This window comes from Saimiri boliviensis, chromosome 15 (genome assembly GCF_048565385.1).
Source record: "Saimiri boliviensis isolate mSaiBol1 chromosome 15, mSaiBol1.pri, whole genome shotgun sequence".
NCBI classification, from domain to species: Eukaryota; Metazoa; Chordata; class Mammalia; order Primates; family Cebidae; genus Saimiri; species Saimiri boliviensis.
The window spans coordinates 45,156,235-45,177,898 of NC_133463.1; the positions used below are offsets into that span (position 1 = coordinate 45,156,235).

Below are 21,664 nucleotides of genomic sequence, written 5' to 3' on the forward strand. Positions count from 1 at the left end.
GACTAGGCAGGTGACTTAAGCAGCAGACATTTATTTCTCACAATTCTGGAAGCTAGAAATCCAAGATTAAGACATCAGTAGATTTGGATTTTTCAAAGTCCCTTCTCCTTGGCTTGCCGATTCGCCCTCTGCGTCCTCACAAAATCATCTTTCTTTCTGTGTGTTATCTGTGTCCTAATCTCCTCTTCTTGTAAGGACACCATTCAGATTGGATTAGGGTCCACCCAGGTGACCTCATTTTAATATAATCACCTCTTTGAAGACCTTATCTCCAAGACTGTCACATTCTGAGGTCCTGGGTTTAGGCCTTCAACTAACAAATCTGGGGAAGGACACGATTCCGCTCATAACATGAAGCTTGGTATTTAAAAAAATTTTTTTGTAAACTTTTATTAGTTTTTTTTTTTTTTTTTTTTTTTTTTTTTTGAGACGGAGTTTCGCTCTTGTTACCCAGGCTGGAGTGCAATGGCGCGATCTCGGCTCACCGCAACCTCCGCCTCCTGGGTTCAGGCAATTCTCCTGCCTCAGCCTCCTGAGTAGCTGGGATTACAGGCACGCGCCACCATGCCCAGCTAATTTTTTGCACTTTTAGTAGAGACGGGGTTTCACCATGTTGACCAGGATGGTCTCGATCTCTTGACCTCGTGATCCACCCGCCTCGGCCTCCCAAAGTGCAGGGATTACAGGCTTGAGCCACCGCGCCCGGCCTAACTTTTATTAGTTTTATAACCAACAAGCAATACGTAGTCAACTGGGGGAATATTCTACAAAAAAAGTAAATACTGTATGTCTGTCTTACAGGAGGAAATGGTACCCAGATGATGGGTCTTTTTTGTTTTTGGAGACAGAGTCTTGCTCTGTCGCCCAGGCTGGAGTGCAATTGTGTGATCTCAGTTCACTGCAACCTCTGTCTCCCAGGTCCAAGCAATTCTCCTGCCTCAGCCTCCCAAGTAGCTGGGATTACAGGTGCCTGCCACCACACCTGGCTCATTTTTTGTATTTTTAGTAGAGATGGGGTTCTGTCATGTTGGCCGGGCTGGTCTTGAACACCTGACCTCGGGTGATCTGCCCGCCTTGGCCTCTCAAAGTGCTGGGATTACTGGTGTCAGCCACCGGATGATGGCTTTTATCTGTGCTAGTATTTTCCAATGGTTCAGCTTATGATATTATTTAATTTTATAATTATTACTACTATACATGTTCTTTTTTTTTTCTTTTTCTTTTTCTTTTTTTTTTTTTGAGACTGAGTTTCGCTCTTGCTACCCAGGCTGGAGTGCAATGGCGTGATCTTGGCTCACCGCAACCTCTACCTCCTGGGTTCAGGCAATTCTCCTGTCTCAGCCTCCTGAGTAGCTGGGATTACAGGCACGTGCCATCATGCCCAGCTAATTTTTTGTGTTTTTTTAGGAGAGACAGGGTTTCACCATGTTGACCAGGATGGTCTCGATCTGTTGACCTCGTGATCCACCCGCCTCGGCCTCCCAAAGTGCTGGGATTACAGGCGTGAGCCACCGCACCTGGCCCATATATATAATTTTTTTTTTTTTTTAAAGGTGGGGTTTCTCCATGTTAGTCAGGCTGCTCTCGAACTCCTGACCTCAGGTGATCCACCCACCTCGGTCTCCCAAAGTTCTGGGATTACAGGCATGAGCCACCACGCCTGGCCTACTATTATACATGTTCTTTACATACAGGGTCTTAAAGATTCATTTTCCTAAATATTACATTCCAGCATGACTACTGAAAGAGAATACAGATGAAATGGCATTGGCTAAACGACCTTAGAAAAAGGGTGTGACTTTCTTACCCTTGAGCTTATGACATCGTCATGAAGGTGATAAACTCACATCTGTAATAACTTAAATTTGACTAAATCTGTTTTGTTTTGGTTTGGTTTTTGTTCTAGTAGAGACAGGGTTTTGCCATGTTGCCCAGACTGGTCTTGAACTCCTGAGCTCAAACTGTCCTCCTGCCTCGGCTTCCCAAAGTGCTGGGATTACAGGACTCAGTCACCACGCTTGGCCTGCATCTATTTTAATGCCATTGATGAATACAAAAAAATAGGTAAAATATTTAAGTTTGATTATTAAACCTATAAACTATAATCTTTATTTTATTTTATTTATTTTTTAAAGTCAGTCAAATTTAGCCATGGTGGGTTGTATCCCAACTTTAGTGACACTGATGTTAATAAGTTCTGATAACCCACCTCCAGCGGACCAGCCTAAACTGTAATCTTCCTAAGTTTTATTATTGATGTAGCTGATACACATTGGATAAACAGGAAAACCATTTCACTGAGCAGAGAAAGAAAAGCATAATTTATTTTAAAATACTGTAAAAATCTACTGTAACAGATTTTGAATATTACATTTTTCAGCATATAATCTCAATTTTCTATCCCATAAACTGAGTATTTATGGATGTCTTTATACAAATTCAGCCCGATACAGTGAATGAGAAAAGAAAAAGCTACAGATTTCATTCTCAACAAGCTTGCAATCTAGTTGAGGAGGAATCGTTAACAAAAATAAAACTAACACAAGGCAAAAATAAATAATTGTAAATTATGACTGGTGTAGTAGGTCTGAGGAAACATAAATCAGTGTGGGTTGAAACAACCTGGGTTCATATTGGGAAGGCGGTGCAACTACATCCAGGCCTTGGAGGAGGCAATAAACTGACAGAGGGAGGAAGGGAAAACATCCCAGACAAGATGAGAACATGGGGACGAGGGAGGAACAAGGCCAATTCAATGATGCACTTTGAGAACAATTGGTGGATCCACCTGATGGGGCTGAGAGCATCTGAGAGTAAAACGTGGACAACAAAGCTGAAGAGGCTGGGCGCGGTGGTTCACGCCTGTAATCCCAGCCCTTCGGGAGGCCAAGGCAGGCAGATCACATGAGGTCAGGAGTTCGAGACCAGCCTGGCCAACATGGTGAAACCCCGTCTCTACTAAAAATACAAAATATTAGCTGGGCATGGTGGTGGGTGCCTGTAATCCCAGCTACTGGGGAGGCTGAGGCAGGAGAGTTGCTCAAACCTGGGAGGTGGAGGTTGCAGTGACCTGAGATCGTGCCACTGCACTCCAGCTTGGGCGACAGAGTGAAACTCTATCTCAAAAAAACAAAAAACAAAAAAACCCTCCTCACCTAAAAATCAAAAATAATTGCTTGCTCTGACTTCAGAGAATGTCCAAGTCCCTAATGATAAGAGCTCTGATTACATATGCAGTCTCCACTGTTGAACTCTAACTACCCACTAAGGGAGTCAGTTTCGTAAGAGGCCATGGATGCTACCTTAGTCCTCATCCCAAATGACCCTTATATCCTCCTAGAGAGCATGATGCCTCTGTCAGCACCATGGGTAGTGATGTGGGTAACTCCTAGTATAGGAAGACAATTCCTCATCCCCCAAAAGAGCTCCAGTCACGGAAAGCTTCTCTTCATCTACGTCAGCAGTTCTCAACCCTAGCCACACCTTAGAATCACTTGAGGAACATGTAAAAATATACCACTGACTACACTTTACCCTATTTAACTCAAAATATAAATGCTTGAGGGGATGGATACCCTATTTTCCAAGATGTGCTTATTTCACATTGCATGTCTGTTTCAAAACATCTCATGAATATATACACTTACTATGCACCCACAAAAACTTTTAAAATTTTTCCCCTCCCCCTTCCCCCAACTTTTAATTTTTGAAATAAAATAAATAATTTTTTAATGCCTAAACTCCCTTTACGCAGTTATGCAAATTGTGAGGCCAAGGATATGACTGCAAACAATTAGTTTACATGAATAGCTGGGTGTGGTGGCTATGCACTTTGGGAGGCCAAGGCGGGTGGATTACCTGAGTTTAGGAGTTCAAGACTAGTCTAGCCGACATGGTAAAACCCCATCTCTACTGAAAATACAAAAAACTAGCCAGGTGTGTTGGCACTTGCTGTAATCCCAGCTACTTGGGAGGCTGAGGCAGGATAATTGCTTGAATCCAGGAGGCGGAAGTTGCAGTGAGCTGAGAACGCACCATTGCACTCCAACCTGGGTGACAGAATGACACTCAGTCTCCCCCCGCCCCGCCAAAAAAAAACCGATTACATAAATGAGCTTTCTTCCCCATGAAAATAGTATGTGTCACTCTGTGTTTGGTCTAACACACACAAAATTCCCACCCTGTCTGGCACGGATACACTCAACATGCAACATTAACTACAATTTCCATTTTATTTTTATTTTTCTCCAGAGAATAGTCCGTCTTCAGTCTTTAAGGACTCAACTTCTTACATGGGCTTTGGTGGGAGTCATGGGGCAGCACCCGCAGATCAAAATCAAGTGGGGTGCTGGGTCCTTGTGGGCTTCATGAAATCGATTCCTGACTCCTTTGCTGTGAATTGCACAACTCACACAGTAATGTAGCTTCACATACCGCTCAAGAAGCACATAGGCATCAAAGATGCTCAATTCAGAAATGTCCCTGACTGCTGCGGCCTCCACTATGTTTTCAATGATAAATTTCTCAATGGCCTTGTCCTTGGGCACGCATCAGGCCCAGATCGTGCAGCGAATAGGCTGCACGTGGCTGAGGCCCTTTTTGGCACGAGCATTGTTCCTTCTTTTCTTTGTCATCTTGGAGGCATGGACCTGAGAGAGCATAAATAAATAATTTTAAAAATTTAGGATCTCTGGGAGTTCCACCCAACAGTCTAAGCAGTCAAGGTCTTTCATACCTATATTTCTACCCAGGAAAAGAAAACGGAACCAGTGTAGTAACTCTTTGCTGATATAGAATCTAAAAGACCCCAATGTTCAGGAGAGCACTGGCAGAGTAACCACTGCTTGGAAGCTTTCTTTGGTCCGCCGTCAGAGTTGGTTGTACTGGCACCATGATTCTTGTTGACTGTTAAATCCATGAATGATATAATGGCCTGCATGATCTTAAGTCCTACTACTGTAATTTATGCTAACTTGCTTGCCTATGCTAATGGCTAGACAACCACACACACATACACACACACACACACACACACTTTGTCTCTTTCTCTTTCACCTGGGTTTTGAAGAAAACTATTGAATTATACACTGTTGGGTTTGTTTTTCCCTAATATGAACTTTTCTTTTGGATCTTATGTATTCTGTGTATAATTACATTTTGTCATGTCTGTTTCTGCTCAGAATCACTACTCCATGGAGAACATTGGTCTATTCTACTGACTCCAAAATGAGTTTAACCAATCTGGACACTTAGACATTGTCATCACTTTCTCACCTTTAACTTCATCAATATTAGTAACACTGTTACACAATACTGGGAAACTAGAAAATAAAACATCCAGGCCCAGTGGTGCACGCCTGTAATCCCAACACTTAGGGACGGTGGGGCAGGTGGATTGCTTGAGCCCAGAAGTTCAAGACCAGCCTGGGCAACATGGCAAAACCCTGTCTTTACAAAAAAATAAAAATAAAAATAAAGCCTGATGTAGTGGCACACACCTGTAGTCTCAACTACTCAAGAGGTTGAGGTCGGAAAATTGCTGGAGCCCAGGAGAACAAGGCAGCGAGCCATGTTCACACCACTGCACTCTAGCCTGGGTGACACAATGAGACTCTGTCTCAAAAAAATAAATAAATACAATTAAATACATCTTTATAGAACTCATTTAAATGCTACAATTAAATGCATCTTTATAGAACTCATTTAAATTCTCAACCCTTTTAAAGCAAGTTCTGAATTATTTTACCCATTGGAATCATTCTTTTGTCTCATCTCTGCCAAATGTCAGCTAATTCTCTTTATGAAATTCCAGAGGTGAATACAGGTTTTCCTATGCAACAAGGAAAAAGAGGGGATTCTCTTATTCTCAGTAGATCTCAATTTCTTCATCTTTGCAATGAAGGGTTTGGACAAGATAATGAAGCCCCTCTAGTTATTTTACTTTTTTTTTTTTTTTTTAACTAATTCTTACAACCCATTTATTCCCTAATCCCAAAGAACCAGTCCTAAATAATACACATTTGGTAATTTTTTTTAGCAAAACATATTTACTCATGAGACATGATACATTTTTAAAATGAACGTTAAAGAAATGTCACCTGTTTGTTTGTTTGTTTGTTTGTTTGTTTGTTTGTTTGAGGCAGAGTCTCACTCCCTCACCAGGCGACAGGCTGGAGTGCAGTGGCGCGACCTCGGCTCACTGCAACCTCCGCCTCCGCCACTGCAATTCTCCTGCCTCAGCCTTCCGAGTAGCTGGGCCTACATTTTTCTTTTTTTTAATTTTTTTGAGATGGAGTCTTGCTCTGTTGCCAGGCTGGAGTGCAGTGGCGCGATCTCGGCTCACTGCAACCTCCGCCTCCTGGGTTCAAGCGATTCTTCCGACTCAGCCTCCCGAGTGGCTGTGACCACAGGCGCATGCCACCACGCCCGGCTTTTTCTTTTGTATTTTTATTAGAGACGGGGTTTCACCAGGTTGGCCAAGATGGCCTCGACCTCTTGATCTGGTGATCCGCCCACCTCGGTTTCCCACAGTTCTGGGATTACAGGTGTGAGCCACCGCGCCTGGCTGCCTGTTTCTAATAAAGTCTAAAAAGCTTGTTTCAAGCCCAAATTCATTTACTAAGAACCTATATAACCTTATGCAGGGTGCCAAGGGTTTTCAGCCTCCCCATTTGCTATTGTTGAAACTACTACCATTTATCTAAAAACATGTTTTAAAACTGAATTACGTGTGAATAAAACGATAAAATGTCTGGAATGTGTTTCAAAATAGTCTGGGGGTTAGAGAGGGTGAGAATAATTTGAATAGAAGAAACAAGACCGTCTATTGCTGAAAATTGCTGAAATTGGGGTTTTATTATACTATTAAGTGGACGTAAGGATAAAATAAGATGAAATGACCAATACCTTTGAAAAGTTTTAGTTTTTATTTTTAGAATGTATTAGTAAATATACACTATTAATAAACATATATATGTATTTGGGACAAGTCACTCTTGCCTAGGCTGGAGTGCAGTGGCGTGACCATAGCTCACTGCAGCCTCAACCTCCTGGGCTTTAGGAATTTTCTTACCTCAGCCTCCTGAGTAGCTGGGACCACAGGTATACACCACCACACCTGGATACTTTTTTAAATCTTTTGTAGAGAACAGGGTCTCCCTATGTTGCCCAGGCTGATCTCAAACTCACAGGTGCCAGCAATGTTCCCACCTCAGTCTCCCAGATTGCTGGGATTACAGGCATGAGCCACCACGCCTGAAAAGTTTTCTTTAAAAAACTTAAAAATATAGCCGGGCACGGTGGCTCAAGCCTGTAATCCCAGCACTTTGGGAGGCTGAGGCGGGTAGATCACGAGGTCAAGAGATCGAGACCATCCTGGTCAACATGGTGAAACCCCATCTCTACTAAAAATACAAAACATTAGCTGGGCATGGTGGCACGTGCCTGTAGTCCCAGCTACTCAGGAGGTTGAGGCAGGAGAATTGCCTGAACCCAGGAGGAGGAGGTTGCGGTGAGCCGAGATCGCGCCATTGCACTCCAGCCTGGGTAACAAGAGCAAAACTCCATCTCAAAAAAAAAAAAAAACTTAAAAATATCTAACAAAGTAAGATCTTTTTAGCAAATCTTGATTGACATGTGGGTGAGCTAATACGCACATTTTCATTTTCCATGGCTTCCTGAAATTAAGAACTAGCTAAATAAATAAGGTGATTTGTTTTCAATGCAAATTCCAAATTGAACTACCATTTAACACAGCAATCCCATCACTGGATCACTGGGTATATACCCAAAGGAACATAAATCATTCTGCCAAAAAGATACACGCATTCATATGCTCATTGCCATGCTACACACAATAACAAAAACATGGAATCAATCCAGTTGCCTGTTAACAGTAGACCAGATAAAGAAAACGTAGTACATATACCCCCATGGAGTACTACACAGCCTTGAAAAAGGATGAAATAATATCTTTTGCAGCAACATGAATGCAGTTGGAGGTCACGATCTAAGGCAAATTAATGCAGGAACAGAAAACCAAATATCACATGTTCTCACCTATAAGTGGGAGCTCAACATTAAGCGCACATGGACATATATATGAGAGCAATAGACACTGTGAACTGTTAGAGAGAGGATGGAGAGGGGGGATGGGTTAAAAAAAAAAAACTACGGATTGGGTGCTACACTCACAATGTGTCACTACCTGGTGATGAGATCCGTACTCCCAACCTCAGCATCACAAAGCATTTCCGTGTAATAAAATTCCACACATACTCCCATTTCACTAATATAAGGTTTTTTTGTTTGATTTTCGAGATGGAGTCTTGCTCTTGTTGCCAGGCTGGAGTGCAATGGCATGATCTCCACTCACTGCAGCCTCCGACTCCTAGGTTCAAGCAATTCTCCTGCCTCAGCCTCCCAAGTAGCTGGGATTACAGGCATGTACCACCACCCCTGGCTAATTTTTTGTATTTAGTAGAGATGGATTTTCACCACATTGGCCAGACTGGTCCTGAACTTCTGATCTCAGGTGATCCACCCACTGCAGACTTTCAAAGTGCCAGGATTACAGGCCACTGCACCTGGCCCTAAAAGTTAATTTTTTTTTTTTTTTTTTTTTCCTTGAGACGGAGTTTCACTCTTGTTACCCAGGCTGGAGTGCAATGGCATGATCTCGGCTCACCGCAACCTCCGCCTCCTGGGTTCAAGCAATTCTCCTGTCTCAGCCTCCTGAGTAGCTGGGATTACAGGCACGTGCCACCATGCCCAGCTAATTTTTTGTATCTTTAGTAGAGACGGGGTTTCACCATGTTGACCAGGATGGTCTCGATCTCTTGACCTCGTGATCCACCCGCCTCAGCCTCCCAAAGTGCTGGGATTACAGGCTTGAGCCACCGCGCCCGGCCAAAAGTTAATTTTTTTTTAATTTTATTTTATCTTTTTGAGATACAGTCTTGCTTTGTCATCCAGACTAGAATACAGTGGCACAATCTTGGCTCACTGCAACCTCTGCCTCCCGGTTTAAACGATTCTCCTGCCTCAGTCTCTCTGGTAGCTGGGACTACAGGTGTAGCACCACCACGCCTGACTAATTTTTGTATTTTTAGTAGAGATAGGGTTTCACCCTATTGGCCAGGCTGGTCTCAAACACCTGACCTCAGGTGATCCACCCGCCTTGGCCTCCGAAAGTGCTGGGATTACAGGTGTGAGCCACTGTGCCTCCAGGTTTATATTTATTACAAACAAAATAATGGGAGTTCTGTTGAAGTAAAAATTTATACACTGAGATGAATATTTGGAATTGTGGAAATAGAAATAGTGAAAATTTCACATTTCTCAATATTTTAGTGACTTAAATAATTTACCTTTTTAAAAGTCTCTTTTGTTATTAATAAACTCAATTTTAAACTTAAGTCAATGTGCTTTTTTGCCTTTTCAAAGACAAAAAAATTAGTAAAAATGGCAGATATTACATTTGCATCAGCTAAAAATAATAATGTTTACAATTGTCTAGATGTAACAATTTTTAAACATACAAATTTAGTATGTAGTAGGAAAATACATTTAAAAATTATAAGGAATTATGCCAGATAAAAAATATAAATGCACCTTTTATTAATTATATGAATATTGAAAACTAAATATTCTGATTTAAAAATAGGTTCTATAAAATTTCAGAGTAGTAAACATTTGCTTTCTAGATGTGTAAATAAGAAACCTTTCACAATTAAACAGAAATATCAGTATATCATAACAAAAAAATGTAAACAGAAATATCAGTATATCATAGCAAAAAAAAAATGTAGTACATAATGGAAAGGCAGGTGTTGTTGTGTATTCAAGCTTTCAAGTTTGATTTCCATTAAAATGTTTTCTACAACTTGTAAGAACCACACACAAAAGTAAAAAGACAAAGTAAGCCTCTTATACACTGAGGAAAGTACTTAAAACTTAATACTCAGATATCCCCATGCCTAGACTCTGCTTTAGAAGGTCTTCCATAAATTACGATGAAGATGACACATATCTGAACCACACAATAAACAGCAGTTTTCTTGGTCTTCTGGGTAAGCAGTGATGTTCTTTCTTGTTATTATAAAACAATCATGGCTAAGTTTTGCCAACAATGTTGCTCCAGTGTGGGCTTACATGAGGTACCATACTATTGTAAGAGCAGCTATGATGCCATTCAAAATCGCCATGCTATGGCCCGTGTGGAAAGAGTGTCCAGTCAGTTTCTTAAACCTGGCAGGTGAACACGGAACAGGAGGAAACATTCCTGGTTCAAAAGAATCGAAGTAAGTCACCGTCCAAGAAGAGCTGCAACCGGAAAATCCAGCAGCCAGGGATATTATAAGCAGAGTCTAGACCAGTCCTAATAGCGCAGGGTCTGCATCATCTTCATTTTCCAAATTCTCAGCATGCAACTGTGTAAACACAGAGGGCCACAGCTTCCCTCCACGCTCCTTCCCCTTAATTTACAGTTTCTAACATGCACTCACCTGAATCATCTAATTTAATCTTCATAGACAAATCTTTGATATAAACAGCAGATGTTTGTGATCCTATTTTTCAGATGAGAAAACTGCGTCGGAGGTTTCAGAATAGTTTCTTTTTTTTTTTTTTTTTTTTTTTTTGAGGCGGAGTTTCGATCTTGTTACCCAGGCTGGAGTGCAATGGCACGATCTCGGCTCACCACAACCTCCGCCTCCTGGGTTCAGGCAATTCTCCTGCCTCAGCCTCCTAAGTAGCTGGGATTACAGGCACGCGCCACCATGCCCAGCTAATTTTTTGTATTTTTAGTAGAGACGGGGTTTCACCATGTTGACCAGGATGGTCTCGATCTATCGACCTCGTGATCCACCCACCTCAGCCTCCCAAAGTGCTGGGATTACAGGCTTGAGCCACCGCGCCCGGCCAGAATAGTTTCTTAATTCCTCCATGTTTACTGTGTTTACCAAGATCTTGGAAGAGATAAGTTTTTTTCAGTTTTAATCTAGAAGCTCAGAATCATTAATCTGATTTTAAAGTGGATTATACTACTACATATTTTGTCCACACTTATGGCAGTTGTAAACTGCATTATGGTTATGTTTAAGAAATGTTCCAGAAAACCCCATAGGCTTTTCTCGCTACTGGGGAAGTAGGTCTGAATCCATGCCAAACCGGAAAAGCATGTTATGACCATACCAACTTGTCTGAAATCTAACTTGAGAAAAGGTTAGTTGTAAATATCTCCAATGGAATTTTGTCCTGAAAAAAAGTGAAAGAATGGACATAAACATCAGGCCACACCTTTTTAGGAAGGCATTCTGTGGCCAGTAAAGACAGCAGGGAGAGTCCTGAGGGCCAGGGAATTTCCAGGGTGATGACTGACCCACGTCCTCTTCCCCTTCCCACGGAATAAAAATGGGGATTTCTTTCATTGCTGACCAGTCCTTAGGACTTCCCCAGGCTCCATAAGAGAAGATACCAAAGTGGGGATCCCCACTCTTGGGGACTCCTAAAGCTTCCTTTAGGCGGGGGGTTCTCAACCCTGACTACCTTTGAGAAACACTGGGAGATTTTACAAAAATACTGATCCCTGAGTCCCACCCCAAATCAATTGAATCTGCCTAGGCTTCAGTAGTTTGAGAACCTTCTGGGTGATGCTAATGTACAGTAGAGGCTGAGGACCACTGCTTTGGGCTGTCTGCTAATAACCACAAAGGCCTCTGCATTCCACTGCCATCATGCCTGTAATCCCAGCACTTCGGGAGGCGGAGGTAGGCAGATCACTTGAGCTCAGGAGTTTGAGACAAGCTTGGCCAACAGAACCCCATCTCTACAAGAAATACAAAAATCCCCCGGGCATGGTGGCATGCGCCTGTAGATCCAGCTATTCAGGAGGTTGAGGTGGGAGAATCGCTTGAGTCCGGGAGGCTGAGGTTGGAGTGAGCTAAGATTGCACCAGTGCACTCCAGCCTGGGGCACAGCCAGACTCTGTCTAAAAAAAGAAATAAACAAACAACTGAGAGTGTGAAGATTTGCGATTTGGCACCCTTCCGCCTTTCCTATCTTTCAGCATGGCCCTCCCCACCTCTCCTTGCCCACCTCACATACTCAGTGCTCTTCTTTTCCGTTTGGTTCTGCCTCCCCCCGTATCTCCTCTCCTATAAATATCAGTACACAGGAAACAGGACACGATTCACATTAAAGTATGTAAAACTCTCAGGGCACAGTGGCTCACGCCTGTAATCCCAGCACTTTGGGAAGCTGAGGCAGGAGGATCGCTTGAAGCCAAGAGTTTGAGACCAGCCTGGGCAACACAGCAAGATGCCATCACTGAAAAAAAAAAAAAAAAAAAAAAAAAAAACACAAAAATTAGCCAGGCATGGTGGCGCATGCCTGCAATTCCAGCTATTCAGGAGCTGAGGTGAGATGATCACCTGAGCCCAGGAGGTTGAGGCTACAGGGAGCTGGATTACGACACTGCACTCCAGCCGGGATAATAGCATAAGACCATGTCTTAAAATATATGTATAAACTGATAACCTAAAGCAACCGCCATCACAGGACCACACACTCATCTCTACTGTAGAATAAAACCATGCTGTAATTCACTAAGGGCAATAGGCTTCAGCAGAACCCAGCACCCACCACCAGCACCATGCCCATGCTTAGGAAATGTAGCACCTGTTTGGGCCAGAAGAAGCTTCCTCTGCCCCCACTGGTCGTAACTCTGAGAGCTTCACTAGACACACCTGTGCCTCAGCCCAGTGTCCCAGGAACAGCCTCTTGCAAACCCCAAAAGAAGCAGAGAAACAGAAGGAAACACACATTGACACCCATAGACATTCTGTGCAATTGGAAGTGTGCTCAGAAAGGGGAATCATTCTATTATGTTAAGAACCAGCTTTCCTATCTCTGAAGAAGGAATAGTATACCCCAAGGAAACATGGAGAGATAGCATATAATTCAGGGGTAAGGAACCAAATAAACATTTGCTAAATTCTACTTAACTATATGACAAATCATCAAAACCAAACTGTAAGTATCTGGTGTGGTTTGAATAGAAGCCAACAGATCAGTGAGAGTGCGAAGGGTGAGTCATTTTATGCTTTCAGGATGTTTCACTGAGAGTGAGCTCCGCTGCCCCAGCAGTGCAGGTTTCAAATCACACAAACAGCAGAAGCCCATAAGTCACCACAGTCTAGTTACACCTAATTCAAGTTATACTGTGTTTACATCCTCCAGGAAAGTCATCACAGAATACATCATGGGACTTTGTGCATACAGCTTAGCAATTATCGGAAGGAACCAAAAAGCTGCCCTTTGTGAGTGGCTGGTTTCATGTATCTATACTGAAGGCAACCAATGTTTGAGCCCAGATTGCTTATTACGTATTTAGTCCAGCATTCTATATTTTTTCTTTTCTTTTTTTGTTTTCCTTGAGACAGTCTCCCTCTGTCACCCAAGGTGGAGTGCAGTAGTGCGATCTTGTCTCACCGTAACTTCTGCCTCCTGGGTTCAAGTAATTCTCCTGCCTCAGCCTCCCGAGTAGCTGGGATTACAGGCACTCACCACCACACCCAGCTCATTTTTGTATATTTAGTAGAGACAGGATCTTACCATGTTGGCCGGGCTGAACTCAAACTCCTGACCCCAAGTGATCCGCCCACCTCGGCCTCCCAAAGTACTGAGATTACAGGCATGAGCCACTGTGCCCAGCCTAGCCAGCATCCTAAACATGACAAGCGAACACAGTTATAAACCAATATACAAATAATGTGGGAGAAATAGTTATCCCATGAAATTGCCTGAAAGTTCCCTGAGCCAGAAATTACAAAATTTCTGTTAATATAGACATTACCAGAGAAGGTGAGTGGAAAAGAAAGACAGCAGGTAAATCTCGATTCTGTCCTAAGACCTACCACACAGCTGATGAGTGGTTGTCATTGTCAAGGCTGAGAAGCAAACAAGCAAGCAATTGCTACAAATTAGTTACACTTACAAAACCTCTTCCAGACCCGACTTTGTGAAACAGAAGCAGCACCAGCCAAGAAACATTTTTAGGTGGTCCTTTTGTGGTCAAAATAACTTGAGGTTAGTCTATTCTTGGAAGTTTGGAAGTAATCTGTTGACATATGGATGTAACAAATTATCCACACCCCCAAATTTTTGTTTCGAAAACATACTGCCAACTGTGAAATGTGTGGCTCATTACTATTTGGGAGATGCTCCTGTAATAATTTAATAATAATCACAGCAGTAGTTCTAACTTCTGACTATTTTATAAATACTAATCACCATATCCTGTTGGCTAACTTGGCACTGGCAGCTTGGAATTTACAATAACAATAAAAGCATCTAAAATTCATTCAACCCTGTCCATTTGCTCAGGATTGGGACACAGGCTTTGTGTCGTAAACTCATCATTGTTTCCATTTTGATTAAGAAGGAAGAGGCTCAGTGAGGTTTAGGGACTTTCCCAAACAAGACCGCTAGGCACAAGCTGCAGATTTCGGCCCCAGGTCTGTCTGTTTTGCACGTCTTTACCACTATGCTGTGTTGTCTCTCTAATGAAGCACATCAGCAAACTAAGAAAATACAGACTAGTTAAGCTATAAATTGGGAAGTGTGGATATAACCAGTTGGGTTCTACATTTCCTCTACATTCATTCTACATTTCCTCTAGAATTTTGTTGCATTTTACATTTTGTGGCAGACAAAACAAAATAAGCAAAATATATGTTATGTTATAGGAGAAAATCTTCACAACTTTGAGGTAAGCAAAGATCTCTTAGGACATAGAAAGTTCTAATGATAAAAGAAATAATTGGTAAGTTGGACTTCCTCGAAATTTTTTAAATGTATGTTTTTCAAAAGACGCGATTAAGCAAATGAAAAGTAATCTACATACAGGGAGAAAATATTTATAATACAAATATCTGATGATGGACTTGTGTCCAGAATATCTAAAGAACTCTTACAACTCAACAGAAAAAAAAAATAATGCAAGTAAAGATTTGTGGAGGGATTTGAACTGCTATTTTATGAACAAAAATATATGAATGACGATAAGCACGTGAAAAGACTGTTAATAGCCTGCATCATAGGAAAAGGCCAATTAAAACCGCAATGAGATGCCACTATACACCCACTAGAATAGCTAAAAACCCTAAAGACTCATCTAAAAAGCTCCTGGAACTGGTAAATGAATTCAGCAAAATTTCAGGACGCAAAATTAATGTATACAAATCAGCAGCCCTGCTACACACCAACAGCGACAAAGCTGAGAATCAAATCAAGAGTTCAACCCCTTTTATGACAGCAACAAAAAATTAGGAATATACTTAACCAAGGAGGTGAAAGACCTCTACAAGGAAAACTACAAAACACTACTGAAAGAAATCATAGATGACACAAAGAAATGGAAGCACATCCCATGCTCATGGATGGGTAGAATCAATATTGTGTAAATGACCATACTGCCAAAAGTAATCTACCAATTCAATGTGATTCTCATCAAAATACCACCTTCATTCTTCATAGAACTAGGAAAAACAATCCTAAAATTCATATGGGACCAACAAACAGCGGCACAGCCAAAGCAAGACTAAGCAAAAAGAACAAATCTGGAGGCATTACATTAATACACTTCAAACTCTATTATCAGGCCATAGTCACCAAAAGAGCATGGTACTAGTATAAAAATAGGCATATAGACCAACGGATCAGAATAGAGAACCCAGAAATAAAGCCAAATACTTACAGTCAACGGATTTTGGACAAAGCAAACAAAAACGTAAAATGGGAAAATGACACCCTATTCAACAAACGGTGCCGGGATCACTGGCAAGCCACGTGTAGGAGAATGAAACTGGATCTTCATCTCTCACCTTATTCAAACATCAACTCAAGATGAATCAAAGACTCATATCTAAGACCTGAAACCAGAAAAATTCTAGACGATAACATTGGAAAAACCCTTCTAGACATTGGCTTAGGCAAAGACTTCATAACCAAGAACCGAAAAGCAAACACAACAAAAAGAAAGATAAATAGATGGGACTTAATGAAACTAAAAAGCTGCTGCACAGCAAAAGAAATAATCAGCAAAGTAAACAGACACCACACAGAGTGGGAGAAAAATCTTTGCAATCTATACATCTGACAAAGGACTAATATCCAGAATCTGCAAGGAATTCAAACGAACTCAGCAAGAAAAAAAAACAATTCCATCAAAAAGTGGGCTAAGAACATGAATAGAAAATTCTCAGAAGAAGATATGTGAAAGGCCAACAAACATATGAAAAACTGCTCAACATCACTAATTATCAGGGAAATGCAAATCAAAACTACAATGTGATACTACCTAATTCCTGCAAATATAGCCATAATTAAAAAAAAAAAGTAAAAAAAAAAAAGATGTTGGCATGGATGTGGTGCAAAGCGAACACTTCTACACTGCTGTTAGGAATGTAAACTAGTACAGCCGCTATGAAAAACAGTGTGGAGATTCCTTAAAGAACTAAAAGAACTACCATTTAATCCAGCAATCCCATTTCTGGGTATCTACCCAGAGGAAAAGAAGTCATTATACAAAAAGATACTTGCACACACATGTTTATTGCAGCACAACTGGCAAATGCAAAAATATGAAACCAGCACAAATGCCCATCAATCAACAAGAGGATAAAGAAAATGTGGTAAATATCTACCACGGAATCCTCCTTAGCCATAAAAAGGAAAGAAATAATGGCATTTGCAGCAATCTAATGGAGACCATTAGTCTAAGTGAAGTAACGCAGGAATGGGAAACCAAACATTGTATGTTCTCAGTCATAAGTGGGAGTTAAGCTATGAGGATGCAATGGCATAAGAATGACACAATGGGGCCAGGTATGGTGGCTCCTGCCTGTAATCCCAGCAGGCGGCCGAGGCAGGCAGATCATTTGAGGTCAGGAGTTCAAGATCAGCCTAGCCAACGTGGTGAAACCCCATCTCTACTAAAAAATACAGAAATTAGCCAGGTGTGGCAGTGGGCGCCTGTAATCCCAGCTCCAAGGGAGACTGAGGCAGGAGAATGACTTGAACCAGGGAGACAGAGGTTGCAGTAGGCCAAGGCGGCACCGCTGCACCGCAGCCTTGGCCATAGAGTGACACTTGGCCTCAAAGAAATAAAACCGAAACAGCAACATAAAGAGAATGATATAATGGACTTCAGGGACTCAGGGTAAAAGGGTGGGAGGGAGGTAAGGGATAAAAGACTACACACTGGGTACAGTATACACTGCCAGGGTGATGGGTGCACCAAAATCTCAGAAATCACCACTAAAGAACCCATCCATGTAACCCAACACCACCTGTTTCCCAAAAAACTATTGAAATTAAAAAAACCAAAAGCTAAACTAAACTAAAAGTGTCAGTGATCCAGGGGTTGTAGAGCAACTAGAAACGGCATACATTGCTAGAGGGTATGTTAAATGGTACAACCGCTGTGGAAAACAGTTGGCAGTTTCCTATGAAATTAACTGCTGGCCGAGCGTGCTGGCTCACTCCTGTAATCCCAGCACTTTGGGAGGCCGAGGCAGGTGGAGCATCTGGGGTCAGGAGTTCCAGACCGGCCTGACCAACATGGTGAAAGCTCATCTCTAAAAAGAAAGAAAGAAAGAAAGAAAGAAAGGAAGAAAGGAAGGAAGAAAGGAAGGAAAGAAAGAAGTTAAAGGCTACCGTATGGCCCAGAAATTCTAGGTATTTACCCAAGACAAATGAAAACATATCCATGCAAAGATTTGTACACAAATGTTTTATTCGTACTTATTCAGCTTTATTCATGAGTCTGAACTTGGAAATGACCCAAATGACTACTGACTGGAAAATTAATAAACAAGTTGCATACATCCTTAAAATGGAATACTGCTCAGAACCTTAAAAGGAGTGAAATACCAATACATGCAACATCACGGATGAATCTCACAAACATTATGATGAATGAGACACCAGATACAAAAGAGCACGTACGTAATGATTTCACTTATATGAAATTCTAGAAAAGGAAAGTTCAGAGTGATCTGCATCATTTATTTTTCTTCTCTGCTAGATCATTCCCATTAACAGAAAACATGTTCTTTCTCTCACTCCCACTCCCATTATTAAAAAGCACATCCGTTGCTGCCTGGAGCCAGGGATGGGGAGATAATTCACTGCCAAGAAAGGGACAAAAGGAAACTTTTTGACAGAATGGAAATGTTCCATGCCTTGATTGTGGTAATAGTTATATGGGTATAAATTCGTCAGACTCATCAAAATGCACACTTAAAGTGGGTATATTGAGTCATAGATAAACTATACCTCAATAAAGGCGATAAGATGTATATTTTATATACTTATTAAGAGGCAGTAAATGGGTTAGAGAGAAACAAAGCAAGGGAGAAGGATAGGGAGTGCGTGGGAATGAGGTGTTGGTGTCATTTTTAAACAGGTAGAAGCAAGAAGCCCAAATAAAAGGTTACTGCAATAACCCAGAAAAGAGATGATGATGAGTTAGACACACTATCGTAACGAGATAAGTGAACAGTGGTCAGTGAACAGTAGTCAGATTGCAACATAGCAAGACCGCATCTCAAACTAAAAAAAAAAAAGTGGGAGCAGGGAGTAAAGCATGAGTCCAAGATTCATTAAGCAAGCCTGTGCCACTGGGAGGAGGGCACTGACACAGGGACAGACAGCAGGGAGAAGCTTTTAGGGAAAAAATCAGAAATGCGTTTGGGGACATGCTATGTTAGACATCCAAGTAAAAATGTCGTGTAGACAGAAATCTACATTTGAGGAAAGAGTCCTGGGCTGGAAATTTAAGTTTGGAAGTCATTAGCATATCAATGACCTTTAAAGCCACAAGCCTGGATGAATTCACAAAAGAATAGACAGAGAAGAGAAAAGCATTCCAAGGATTGAGCCCCTAGTTTTCCAATGTCAAGAAGCCAGAGAGATGAAGAAGAACCAGCACAGAGACTCAGAAGGAGGGACCAGTTAATGAGGAGGAAAGCCGTAGTGTGGATTCTCCTAGAAGCCATGCTGTAGAGAGCAGGTGGCAGGGGGAGCATTTTAGAGGGAGTGAAGAGCTGCACTAAATGCTGCTGATAGATCAAGTGAATGGAGGACTGAGAGCTGATGGTCCATGGTAACCCTGACAAGAGCAACTTTGATAACCAATGGGACAAAAGCCTGATTGGTTAAACTGAGAGTATGAGGACAGTAATTGGAGACAGCAGTATAGAAAACTTTTCAAAGGAGTTCTAAAAGGAGAAGTGAAATGATATGAGAGCCATAGGGAGAAGGGGAGATAGAGTAACGATTAGGGAGCAATAGAAGAAATCAAGAGGGTGGATGCTCATGGGAATGATCCAGTGGTAGTGAAACTGGACAATTCCGGGAGAAAACGGATGACTCTAGAACAATGTTTTTGGCAATGCAAGAGGGGACAGGAGTGAGTAGCACGTAGACCATACTATGAGAAACAAAACAGAAAAGGACCTTCAGGCTGGGCAAGGTGGCGAGGCCTGTAATCCCGATACTTTGGGAGGCTAAGGCAGGAGGATCACTTGAGGCTAGGAGATGGAGACAAGCCTGGGTGACTAAGTGAGATCCTGTCTCTTCTGCAAAAAGTATTTTTTAAAAGTAGCTGGATATGGTGGCACATACCTGTAGTCTCAGCTACTCAAGAGGCTGAGGTGGGAGGATTGCTTGAGCTAGGAGTTGGAGGTGGCAGTGAGCTATGATTTCACCATTGCACTCCCGCCTGGGCAACAGAGCAAGGCCCCGTCTCTAAAACAAAAAGAGAAGAGACCTTTAATCAGACTTCCCAATGACACATATGTTGTGATTCTCTGAGTGCTCCCAATGCAGCTCTGACTCCATATCTTCCAGATGTGAACCATTTGTAGATAAAGAAAAACCTTTCCTTGCACAGCTAAATGTGTGGGGACTGCTTGCTCTGACCTCTCACCTCATGATGACCCTGGATCTTCATGCCACAAACTCTATTGCCAACATTCTTCTCCAGTTGACGGGATGTGAATTTTCCTTACAAGCAGCAAATACATTTCTTTTTCTCCTAATTTTGACATTTTCACATTTGATGGATGTTGAATTATTCTTCCAGATAGTTTCTGGCAGGATGAAACCAAGGGAGCTTATTTTAGCTTCCTCTCTTGTTTTTCCTGTGGCATTTTCACTCATGCCAACCCAGCTAAGGAATGAGGCATGGTGGTGAGTAGCTGCTGTGGAACCAGTAGCTGTGTTCCCAATCCAGGAGGTGGGTCAGGGAGCAGTCCTGTGGAGTCCACAAAAACCACAAAGTTAAAAAAAAAAGGTAAACAAAGCCACTAAGAAAACAACAAGGGTTACATAAAGGCTTGCCAGCCAGTTAGATCATCTGAGTCGGACTGAAAACATTTCTGAGCCACAAAGCCCAAGGACTCATACGGTAGGATGAGCCCCAATCCCTACGCCTTATCAGTTTAATCACTAGAGTTATGCCTTGACTGCCAGGAACATAAATATTTTGAAAGTCTTTGTCATTTTTATTATTTTAAGAGTGTGTTTCTAGTTTCCAAGTGATAGAATTGAGTTTCATACTGCTATAATTGCCTTCACATTTCTGGTTACTCTGCATGAAAAAAAAAGTATGTGAAGTCATTCAAAAACCCTCAGTAACAGAATGTGCTAGGCATTGTGCTAGCTAGTGAGAGCTTTAAACTGATGAAGACATGGTCTTTGCTTTTAAGGATCTCACTGGTTGGGGAGACAAACAAAAAGAGAATTGCACTGGGCACAGTGGCTCATGCCTGCAATCCTGGCACTTTGGGAGGCCAAGGTGGACGGATCACCTGAGGTCAGGAATTCAAGACCAGCTTGACCAACATGGTGAAACCCCGTCTCTACTAAAAATACAAAATTAACCAGGCATGGTGGTGCATGCCTGTAGTCTCAGCTACTTGGGAGCTGAGGCAGGAGAATCACTTGAACCTGGGAAGCGGAGGTTGCAGTGAGCTGAGATCTCACCATTGTACTCCAGTCTGGGCAACAAGAGTGAAAAAAGAGAGAGAGAATTGCAATGTAATGTGGTAAAGGCAATGGAGGTGAGTGGATAGATTATCAGAAGAGGACAAAAGAGGAACCTTGCCCTATCTAGAGAAGCTGCGGAGGCTGAGGGACTGCTAAAAACTTCATAGATAATGGGAACATCAGAGACCAAGCAGATGGCAGAAAGGTGAATGGGGAATCACAGCTGTTTGATGTTACTATACCGTAGAATGGGAGAGTGGGATTGGTGAGCCTTGAGACTGGAGAGCTGGACAAACACCAGCGAACACCAATGATGGGCAGCCTCAGATGCCTCAAGAAAGCAGCAAGTAGATGATGAGCTTTGGCAAGGGAGTCAAATCTTTAGATTTATTTCTGGTGAAGGAAACTTAGGGGTATGTGTAAGTTAGGTAATCTCAGGAGCACATCCTGAATCAAAGATTTGAGTCAAAGTCTTTTTTTTTGTTTTGAGATGGAGTCTCGCTCTGTCGCCCAGACTGGAGTGCAATGGCGTGATCTCGACTCACTGCAACCTCCACCTCCTGGGTTCAGGCGATTCTCCCACCTCAGCTTCCTGAATAGCTGGGACTAC

At 42.0% G+C, this 21,664-nt stretch overlaps 1 pseudogene; it reads right to left on the minus strand.

Annotated features, from left to right (window-relative positions):
* Positions 1-4,288: 4,288 nt before the first annotated feature.
* LOC141581400 (small ribosomal subunit protein eS26-like) lies at positions 4,289-4,637 on the minus strand (annotated as a pseudogene).
* Between the last annotated feature and the right edge of the window lie 17,027 nt (positions 4,638-21,664).